This window comes from Elaeis guineensis, chromosome 2 (genome assembly GCF_000442705.2).
Source record: "Elaeis guineensis isolate ETL-2024a chromosome 2, EG11, whole genome shotgun sequence".
NCBI classification, from domain to species: domain Eukaryota; kingdom Viridiplantae; phylum Streptophyta; class Magnoliopsida; order Arecales; family Arecaceae; genus Elaeis; species Elaeis guineensis.
In genome coordinates, this window is record NC_025994.2 from 80,206,480 (window position 1) to 80,218,211 (window position 11,732).

General features: G+C 35.9%; 1 pseudogene; it reads left to right on the forward strand.

Annotated features, from left to right (window-relative positions):
- Positions 1 to 10,613, forward strand: part of LOC109504967 (ATP synthase subunit gamma, mitochondrial-like) — a 13,060-nt pseudogene extending 2,447 nt beyond the window's left edge.
- The last annotated feature ends 1,119 nt before the right edge of the window (positions 10,614 to 11,732 follow it).

Here is an 11,732-nt window from a genome sequence, read left to right on the forward strand (position 1 = left end):
TTATGGACTACATGCTTTGAGATAGCTCTCGGTAACTGAGAATACAGCCATGGGATATAAATGCATGATAAATCTGAAACACTTAATCATGTTACTTAAATTTCTTTCTTTTTCTTGGCCATCTTTTCTGTTGTTTGTCGGTCAGATTTCTGTTCTTGCTGATGATATTTTAAAGAATGTTGAGCACGATGCTTTGTGAATCATTTTCAACAAGTTCCATTCTGTTGTCTCTTTTATTCCAACAGTTTCAACCATACTGTCTCCTGAGGTAATCAGAATTTTCTTTCTTGCTGTTTTCTTGCCCAAGCATGGTTAAGCAATGATCAATATTATAGTTTATACTGCACACAGGTCATAGAGAGAGAGAGAGAGTCGGAATCAGGTCGTAAACTTGGTAATTTGGTTTCATATGAAATAGAAGGGGGTGAAACAAAAGCTGAAGTGCTTCAGAATCTGGCATATTTCCAGTTCTTTTGTGTATGTGCTATCCTTCACAAGCTTATGCATTATATTTTGTATAAAATTCATTTTACTCTTTGTTTCTTTTTGTTTGTATCATACTGTTGCAGTTATCTCCTAGGTTCACGTAAGGATCAGGATAATGATGTTTATATTCTGGGGTTGTCAGAAATTCGAATATGTTTAAGAGAACTAGACATAAGGGAATGAATGTTGGATATGGAGTGGCTGCTGAAAATATTAGGAGTATTGTAATGGGAAAACAGGTAATGCTAACTTGGCTATGTTGTGGCCTTGACTTGCTAAGCTTGGGCCAAGCAGGAAGGATATGGAAGTATTTGGGCCAAGTTAGATTAGAAGTTGATTATTGGACATAGAAATGGTCTATTCCTTTTGCTGGAGAGTGGAGACTTCATTGCATCTTTTGCCAGATATTTGTGGTTTGGGGGTAATGTTCCAGATTTATGGGTGTCTGAATATCAAGCAAACATGGTTGTAGATTCAATGACTCATTTTGGAAGGTTTAGAAATATGCAAATGTTGTTGGAAGAGAAGTTTACCTGATGAGCTTAGTGTTAGCTCTTCATCTTATTTATGGGCAAATGTTGTTGGAACTGAGGTTTCGCTAATAAGCTTAGCGTTAGCTATCATTTATGTGGAAAAGATGCTTGCTGCATCAGTTGCTTGCCATGTTAGCAGCTCTTTTAAGTTCTGCATGAATCATGATTCATCTGTCATGACATAACCATGCATTAGTTGTGTCGTTTGTGCTATGTGCTATTTTTTGGTTGGATTCTGGAGTTCCCTGTTGTGTGGCAGGTTCTGTTCAATGCTGCCCTGGAAAATGCATGCAGTGAATTAGGAGCAAGGATGTCAGCCATGGATAGCTCCAGCAGAAATGCTGGTGAAATGCTTGACCGCCTCACGCTCACTTACAATAGGTCTCTCTCTCTCTGTGTGTGTGTCACGCCCTCGATCCAAGATTTTGAGTCGATGGTCATGACAACCGTCACATACTTATAAGAAATTTTTCTCATAAACATGCAAAGCATTTCATCGTGATATCATACACATAAAGTTGAATAAATTTTAATTTTTAATGATCAAATCTTAGTTCAAATAATAAATCAAAATTCAGTGTCAAAAAGAAAAATAATTGTCTGACAAAGTTAACACTTAAAATAAAATCTTGCATCAATTCTGAGAAAATTCTAAATCAAATAAACTAACTCCATCTCTAATTGCTCTCCCAATCGAAATCCCGCATCACACTAATTTTTTGGATCTGTAAAGAAAAAATATAACTCATCATGAGTTAAATAGTCCAGTAAACAGTACATACCTTTAATTGAATAAATCAGAAAATGATATTATATATATCAATTCACTGATAATAACATAATCAATATGCAAATTCATGAATTTATAATTTAATTCATCACATCAATCAATCGTATATATAAATTTTCAATTCATCATAATTTTAAATTATGCTTATCATCTTAAGTTCATCAAATTTCTTAAGTTCTTATCAACCATGAACTATGATCACATTTTTCTTGTGGCAGGATCATAATACCGCGTATCTTCTTGCGGTAGGTTGCGAATCATCTGGCAGCAAAGTCCTTCGAAACCGCTGGTCTCACTGACGGTTTGTCGCTGGTCTTTCTGACGATATGTTGTTGGTCTCGCTGGCGATATAAATCCTCAGGACAAATCATTTGCCAACGTATATACCCTCATTGACGGGGTCCTTTACATAGCCAGGTTGTCAATTCATATCATCTTTCAATTCATATATTATTTTAATAATAATATAAATAAATGATATTCGAGTCAATTAATCATATCATTTTTTATGATCATACATCATCATAATAATTTTCAACAAATATCTTCAATCATAAATAATTTTCAACAATTATCTTCAATCATAAAAAAAATTTTCAACAATTATTTTCAATCACAAGCATGCTACGAATTAATGTAATTCAAATTTATAATTTATCAAATAAATTCAGTAAAGGTAAAACACTACTTACCTCAAAAGAAAATTCAAACTAGGGATCTTAGAAATCTTGAAAATTCTTCTCTGAGCCTGGTACGTCAAATATCATATTTTTTTATCAAAATTTTATAAAAATAAAAAAAATAAAAAATCTTAAAATCCAATATCTTCAAATGGATCGACTAGATGACAGCGTTCAGGATTTTTTGATTGATCCATAAAAACTCTTCTTATATTATTATTATTATTATTATTATTATTAAAATTCATAAATTCCAAAAAAATTCAAGAGAGAGAGAGAGCAGAGAGAGAAAGTCTCTCTCTCTCTCTCCCCTTCTCTTTTTTTCTTTCTTTTTTTTTCTTTTCTTTTTTTTTCTTTTTTTTTTACTTCCTCTTCTTCTTCTTCCCCGTTTAGACCGAAACAGGGGACGTGATCCCCCTTTCTTTCCCGTCCAATTCTCTCACGGGATCTCGTCGGAACAACGAGGGGGGATGTCCAACCCGAGGCGGCGCAATCACGACACCTGGTCTGGGTGCTCGCCGGCGGCGGACGGCGCCGGAAACAACCCAAAACAAAAACCTGAAACAGGGGTTCTTGGTATCAAAAATTTTTTCCAAAACAACACCGTAATAATCGGCAAAAATTCTAGTTTATAATCAAGAGGAGATTGAGGAGAGGATACCTTGCTCTTTGTGGAGATTTTTAGGCCACGAAATCATCGGTAAAAATCTTCAATCTGAGAGCAAATAAACAACGAAAAAATTGAGAGAAAAAGGAGATGAAAGGAAAATTTTCGATGATTAATGAAGGAGGCGAGGGGCTTGGGTTTTATAAAGGAAAATCTGATTTTTACTCGTATTCCCCTCTCTTTTTCATGATGGGAAAAAGACTCTCAACGGGAGTCTTCTTCCTCCAATATCCTCTGTTTTTTTTTTTCAATTGGGCTTGGGCTTGGGTCTTCTCAATTGGGCTTGGATCATAACACTCTTCATCCCTAAAAGAAATTTCGTCTTCAAAATTTTTTCGTACCTGTGGTCTCGAAGAGTTGGGGATATTTCTGCTTCATTCCTTCCTCTAGTTCCCAAGTAGCTTCTCTTTTCGAATGTCGACTCCACTGTATTTTGACGTGAGGAATGTTGCGACGTCTTAGCACTTGTTCTTTACGGTCCACGATCCGTATCGGATATTCTTCTTATGATAGATCCTTCTTAGCTTGCAATGGTTCAACATAAAAATATGAAAAATATCATGTACTCCGGCAAGTGAAGGTGGTAAGGTAAGTCTATAAGTCACTTCACCAATTCTTTCCAAAATCTCGAACGGACTCATATATCTAGGATTCAATTTGCCACAAATGTCAAATTTTGAGATTCTTTTTGAAGGAGATACTTTGAGAAATACATGGTCATCAATTTGAAATTCTAATTTTCGTTTCCTGTTATCTGCATAACTTTTCTGTCTGCTTTGTGCTGTCCGAAGTCGTTCTTTGATTAATTGAATCTTCTCGACTGCTTGTTGAATAAGTTCGGGACCCAATATTCTCCGCTCGCCAACATCATCCCAGTGAATCGGTGATCGACATCTTCTATCATATAATACTTCATAAGGTGCCATACCAATGCTAGCCTGATAACTATTATTATAAGCGAATTCAATCAAAGGTAGATGCTCATCCCATGAATTTTTCATATCTAAAATACAAGTTCTCAACATATCTTCTAAGATCTGAATAGTTCTCTCTGACTGGCCATCAGTCTGTGGATGAAAGGCTGTACTGAAGTTCAATTTTGTTCCTAATGCCTTGTGTAAGCTCTTCCAAAACTATGATACAAATCTGGTGTCTCGATCCGATACAATGGTCATTAAAATTTTATGTAGCCTTACAATTTCTTTCATATATAATTTTGCTAGTCTTTCCAAAGTGAATCCAACTCTAATCGGTAAAAAGTGTACAGACTTTGTCAATCGGTCCACAATCACCCAGGCTACATCATTTTTACTTGGAGTCTTAGGTAGTCCAGTTACAAAATCCATAGTGATATGTTTCCACTTCCATACTGGAATATCGAGAGGTTAAAGTAGTCCTGCGGGTCTCTGATGTTCAGCTTTAACTTGTTGACACATCAAACATTGAGCCACAAATTGAGCGATCTCTCTCTTCATATTATTCCATCAGTATATTTCTTTTAAGTCTCTATACATCTTAGTACCTCTCGGATGGACTGTATAACCGGTCGATGGGCTTCCTGAAGTATTTCTTGTTTGAGTATTGAATCATTGGGTATGCAAATTTTATTTTTGAACCTCAACGAACCATCATCATGTATCTTGAATTCAGATTGAACACCAGCTTCCACTGAATCCCTTATTTTCATTAATTGTGGATCACCATTCTGGACGACTATAATTCTTTCAATGAGTGTTGGTTGAACCCTCATGTTGGCTAATCGTGCTGTTGAGTCATATATTCGAATGTGTAATTTCAGTTTTCTTATATCCTCCAATAATTGGCTTTGATGTGTGATTAAAATAGTCAAATTTCTTATGGATTTTCTACTAAGGGCATCAGCGACAACATTAGCTTTTTCGGGATGATAATGAATTGTTAAATCATAATCTTTCAACAGTTCTAACCACCTTCTCTGTCTCATGTTTAATTCCTTCTGCGTAAAAATATACTTCAAACTCTTATGATCAGTAAACACTTCACACTGCGCACCGTATAAATGATGTCTCCAAATTTTCAGGGCAAAAATCACTGCAGCTAACTCCAAATCATGTGTCGGATAATTCTGTTCATATAGTTTCAATTGTCTTGAGGTGTAAGCCACTACCTTACCATGTTGCATCAATACACAGCCAAGTTCCTTTTTAGATGCATCACTATATATTGTGAATCCTTCATTTCTTGTTGGTATAGTAAAGATAGGGGCTGAAACTAATCGTTGTTTTAACTCTTAAAAATGCTGTTCACAATCCTCGGTCCACTCGAATTTAATCTTTTTCTGAGTAAGACGAGTCAAAGGTGCAGCTATACTGGAGAATCCTTCTACAAATCGTCTGTAATAACCTGCCATTCCTAAAAAATTTCGAATCTCGAAAATATTTGTAGGTCTGTTCTACTGCATCACAGCTTTCACTTTTGTTGGATTTACAAAAATTCTATCTTTAAATACGATGTGTCCTAAAAAGATTATTTTGTCCAACCAAAATTCATACTTCTTTAATTTGGCATAAAGCTTTTCTTTCCTCAATATTTATAGTACACACCGTAAATGCTCTTCATGCTTCAATTTGCTTCTTGAATATATCAAAATATCATCAATAAATACAACAACAAATTTATCGAGATAGGATTTGAATATTCTGTTCATTAAATCCATGAAGGTTGCTAGAGCATTGGTTAATCCAAATGGCATCATTAAAAATTTATAATATCCATAACGAGTTCTAAATGCAGTCTTTGGTATGTCCTCTGTTTTGATTTTTAATTGATGATATCCTGAACGAAGATCAATTTTAGAAAAAATTTGTGCACCTTGCAGCTGATCAAACAAATCATCGATTCGAGGTAGAGGACTTATTTCTGATAGTGTTCTTATTCAATTCTCTATAGTTGATACAAAGTCTCATACTACCATCTTTCTTTTTCACAAATAAGACTGGAGCTCCCCAAGGAGACACACTAGGTCTTATAAAACTTTTATCCAATAAATTCTGTAATTGATCTTTTAACTCTTTCAACTCCATGGGAGCCATTCGATAAGGAGTTTTAGAAATCGGATCGGTATTGGGTGCCAACTCAATGGTAAATTTAATTTCTCTATCCAGTGGTAGTCCGGATAAATCATCAATGAATACATCCGAAAATTCATTTACAATAGAAATATCCTGTAATCTCAATTCATCATGTTCTGTACTCTTTATTAATACTAGATAACCTCTACATTCTTTTCTTAGCATCTGTCTAGCTTGCACATACGAAATAGTACGTGGAGGGGTGATTTTTATACTTCCATCAAAATTGAATACTAATTCTTTTGGTATTTGAAAGTTCACTCTCTTTTTATAATAGTCCACAGAGGCATGATAAGTAGCAAGCCAATCTATTCCTAGAATGACATCAAAATCATGCATATCTAGGACCACCAAATCTGTCGGTAATTCTCTTTCTCCTATTCTGGTACTACATGATTTGCACATAGTTTCGGTACTCAAAATACCACCTACTGGTGTCTCAACATATAATTTAGTTTTCATAGATTCACATACTATATCATGTTGTCTAATAAAAGTAGTGGATATAAAGGAATGTGTAGTACCAGAATCAAACAAAAAAAAGCATAATTATCAGATACAGAAATGGTACCTGTTAGCACAGTATTAGAGACTTGAGCATCCTGTTGTGTGAGTGCATAGATCCTTTCTTGAGTTTTCGGCTTTTGACCTCCATCTTTTATTTGTGTGGATCTATTCTCATTCCTCTGGGGGCAATCTGCAATTTTGTGTCCTTTCTATCCACAGCTAAAACAAGAAGCAGTATTCCATGGGCAATTAGAAGACTCATGCTCTCTTCGGTCATATCTCGAACATCTAACCGTCTCATTCTCACGATTTTTATCAATTACTGGCTTCTTTACTGGATCCTTATTGTTCTGATTTCGTCCTTGAGTTCCACCAAATCTATTTCTTTTCTTCTGATTCCGTTCTCTCTCAGCATGTGGTTCATTAACTTCCCTCTCAATTATTAGAGCTTTATTCACAATTAAGGCATATGTAGTTAACTCATAGGGTACAATTTATTTTTTAATTTTCGTCTTCAATCTCATTTCAAATTTATGTACCCTATCTTGCTCAATTTTAACTAATCTTGGAACAAACTTGGCTAACTTCGTGAATTTAGCTTTATACTCCGCAACGGATCTGTTCCCCTATTTCAGATGAATGAACTTTTGCTCTTTCTGTATTCTGACACTTCGAGGAAAATACTTGTCAAAGAATTCACCTCGAAATCTCTTTCAAGTGAGTGGTATCCTATCGTGTTCATATTTTTGTTCAAATATATGCCACTAGTTGTATGCCTCACCTTGTAACAGATATGCTGTGTAGCGGATCTTCTTATCATCGTGGCATTCTTGCATGGCGAATGTCTTCTCCATCTCCATAATCCAGTTGTTTGCTTTCAGTGGCTCGATGGTCCCTTTGAAGGCTGGAGGAGCCAGCTTTTTAAACTTGACGATGTTGTTTCTCTGCATCGGATGTTCTCCATGTCCAGATGTTGGTGGAGGATGCTGACGTGGCTGCGCATGTTGTTGTTGAAGTAACTGTTGCTGTGTTTGTACTACTCCTATCAGAGTTTGCATTAATTGAGTCATATTCGGCTCTGCCTGCACTATCGGAGTGTTTCCAGTAGGGTCAATGATTTTCTTCTGCTGAGATGTGCTGCTATTTAATTGGAGAGTGTTATCACCAAGTGGATTTGATGTCCTTCCTACCGCTCCTTGAGTATTCTTCATTCATCGTGGGGGCATATTGACCTATGATAAATTTGGGATGATAACTTATCCTTAATAAAGTTATAAACTTAAGATAGGTTAGATCATAATCATTATAACTAACCTCTCGAATTTCCTAATATCTACCCATCACTCGTCTATTCTATTCTACATGTCTTTATCTATCTACTTATGCTCTGATACCATAAAAATCGTCACGTTCTCGACCCAAGATTTTGAGTCGATGGTCATGACAACCGCCGCATATTTATAAAAAATTTTTCTCATAAACATGCAAAGCATTTCATCATGATATTATACACATAAAGCTGAATAAATTTTAATTTTTAATGATCAAAATTTAGTTCAAATAACAAATCAAAATTCAGTGTCAAAAAGAAAAATAATTGTCTGATAAAGTTAACACTTAAAATAAAATCTTGCATCAATTCTGAGAAAATTTTAAATCAAATAAACTAACTCCATCTCTAATCGCTCTTCCAATCGAAATCCTGCATCACGCTAATTTTCTGGATCTGTAAAAAAAAAATATAACTCATCATGAGCTAAATAGCCCAATAAGCAGTGCATACTTTTAATTAAATAAATCAGAAAATAATATTATATATATCAGTTCGATGATAATAACATAATCAATATGTAAATTCATGAATTCATAATTTAATTTATTACATTAATAAATCATATATATAAATTTTCAATTCATCATAATTTCAAATTATGCTTATCATCTTAAGTTCATCAAATTTCTTAAGTTCTTATCAACCATGAACTATGACCACATTTTTCCTGTGGCAGGGTCATAATACCGCGTATCTTCTTGCGGTAGGCTGTGAATCATCTGGCAGCAAAGTCCTTCGAAATCGCTGGTCTCGCTGGCGGTTTGTCGCTGGTCTTTCTGGCGATACATCGTTGGTCTCGCTGGCGATATAAATCCTCAGAACAAATCATTTGCCAACGTATATGCCCTCATTGGCGGGGCCTTTTACATAGCCAGGTTGTCAATTCATATCATCTTTCAATTCATATATTATTTCAATAATAATATAAATAAATGATATTCGAGTCAATTAATCATATCATTCTTTATGATCATACATCATCATAATAATTTCAACAAATATCTTCAATCATAAATAATTTTCAACAATTATCTTCAATCATAAAAAAAATTTCAACAATTATTTTCAATCACAAGCATGCCACGAATTAATGTAATTCAAATTTATAATTTATCAGATAAATTCAGTAAAGGTAAAATACTACTTACCTCAAAAGAAAATCCAAATTAAGGATCCTAAAAATCTTGAAAATTCTTTTCTGAACCTGGTACGTCAAATATCATATTTTTTGATCAAAATTTTATCAAAATAAAAAAATAAAAATTCTTAAAATCCAATATCTTCAAATGGATCGACTAGATGACAGCGTCCAGGATTTTTTTGATTGATCCATAAAAACTCTTCTTATATTATTATTATTATTATTATTATTATTATTAAAATCCATAAATTCCAAAAAAATTTAAGAGAGAGAGAGAGCAGAGAGAGAAAGTCTCTCTCTCTCCTTCTCTTTCTCCCTTTTCCTTTTTTTCTTTTTTTTTTCTTTTTTTTCTTTTTTTTTTTTTTTTTTCTTTTTTTTCTTTTTTTTTCTTCTTCCTCTTCTTCTTCTTCTTCCCTGTTTAGACCGAAACAGGGGACGTGATCCCCCGTTCTTTCCCGTCCAAATCCCCTACGGGATCTCGCCGGAACGACGAGGGGGGAGGTCCAACCCGAGGCGATGCAACTGCGACACCCAGTCTGGGTGCTCGCCGGCGGCGGACGGCGCTGGAAACAACCCAAAACAAAAACCCGATACAGGGGTTCTTGGTACCAAAAGTTTTTCCCAAAACAACATCGTAATAATCGGCAAAAATTCTAGTTTATAATCAAGAGGAGATTGAGGAGAGGATACCTTGCTCTTTGTGGAGATTTTTAGGCCACGAAATCACCGGTAAAAACCTTCAATCCGAGGGCAAATAAATAACGAAAAAATTGAGAGAAAAAGGAGATGAAAGAAAAATTTCCGATGTTTAATGAAGGAGGCGAGGGGCTTGGGTTTTATAGAGGAAAATTCGGTTTTTACTCGGATTCCCCTCTTTTTCACAGTGGGAAGAAGACTCTCAACGGGGGGTCTTCTTCCTTCAATATCCTCTATTTTTTTTTTTTTTTTGTTCAATTGGGCTTGGGTCTTCTCAATTGGGCTTGGGTCATAACAGTATGTGTCTGTTTTGTGTGTGTGTGTCTTGGTCTCCGTGGCTCTCTCTCTGCAAGTTTCATTATTGATGGCAAAATTTTAGTGCTGACATAACCCTCTTTTCTCCTTATCCAAAGGACCCGTCAAGCATCAATTACTACAGAGCTGATCGAGATCATATCAGGAGCATCAGCACTCACTGGCTAGACCTGAGATCAAGAATTGTTGTGTCTTGCATTCATGTGCTTTCTGATGTTTCCTCAATATTGTTTTCCGTGTCAACGTTTTGCAATAATTGCCCCAGAGGTATAAGAAATGTTAGCGGAGTAATATGTTCATCTTGTTTTTAATTGACTTGTCCAAAGTGGATCATCTATTTCTTTGGTTTCTACAATTATTCCCATCATGGTTGATTAAGTAGTCTGTAGCTGGCAGTGAAGCATGGCATTTTGCTTAGAATGAATAGGGAATGCAACTTTTTGCACTCCTCTCCCATTTCACTTGCAGAATCCTGTCTACTTCGCATAGCCACTCTTCAAAACCTCTACCTTCCTCCATGTCTGAAAGAACATGGGAGAAGAATGAGGCTGAGCTATGATCATCTCACTTGGTTCTCGTCCACTTCCTCGATGCTCCAAATCTCCTCCATCTTCCTCTTGTGGTTCACCGTTCCCTCTGTTTCAATTTGTTTTGCCTTTAGCTTGCTAAATTACATGTGAAAACAACCCGTGTACAAAGATGCGTAGTGTGTTAGGAGTGTGAGGAGAAGGGGAATAGCTGCAGTGATCGACGCAGCGGCCGTGGAGGGCTCTGGAGGCATGCGATTGTTCGGAAGCCGACTGCATGCCTCCACGCCTCCTTTCCGTCGCTCGTCTTGCTGCCGCCCATGATGAGCTCGAAGTACCAAAGATCAGGGTTCTTCTGCCACAAAACGTACCTTCCAGTCTCGCCATTCCCTTGTGCTTGAGCTTGCACGCTCTCGTCGCCTACGCGGAATTTCGAGGCGCTCATCTTCACCTTCCCCACGGCATACATGCTGTTTACCGACATCACTCCTGCCTGCCCTCCCGTCGCTGCGATGTATTGTTGGATGATCCATGTATTTGGCCGTCGATGCTTGCTTTCAGAACTGTCATACCGTGCTACAGGATGATTAAGGAGTACATATATGCGTTCTTTCTTTCATTGTTCCATTTGATCGATCATGAGAACATGCTAAACGTTTTGGTTAAGAAAATTTAATTTGTTTGATGTATAAATACGTATTTATTTGCATATGGTGATGGTTTTCATGCATTTTCCCCTTCTTTCATTTATGATTTTTTTTTTTTTTATAGAAACTTAAATATATAAAATAGTGCATTAGTTCTGATTGTATGGTAGAAAATATAGCCCAAACCCTTGTATTTTTTCAATGAAAAAGTATATGATTATACCTTAATTTTGTGAAAAGAATCTTCGCACATTGCTAATGTTACCGAGAACTCCCAGTGGTTGTAATAATGCAAAGAAA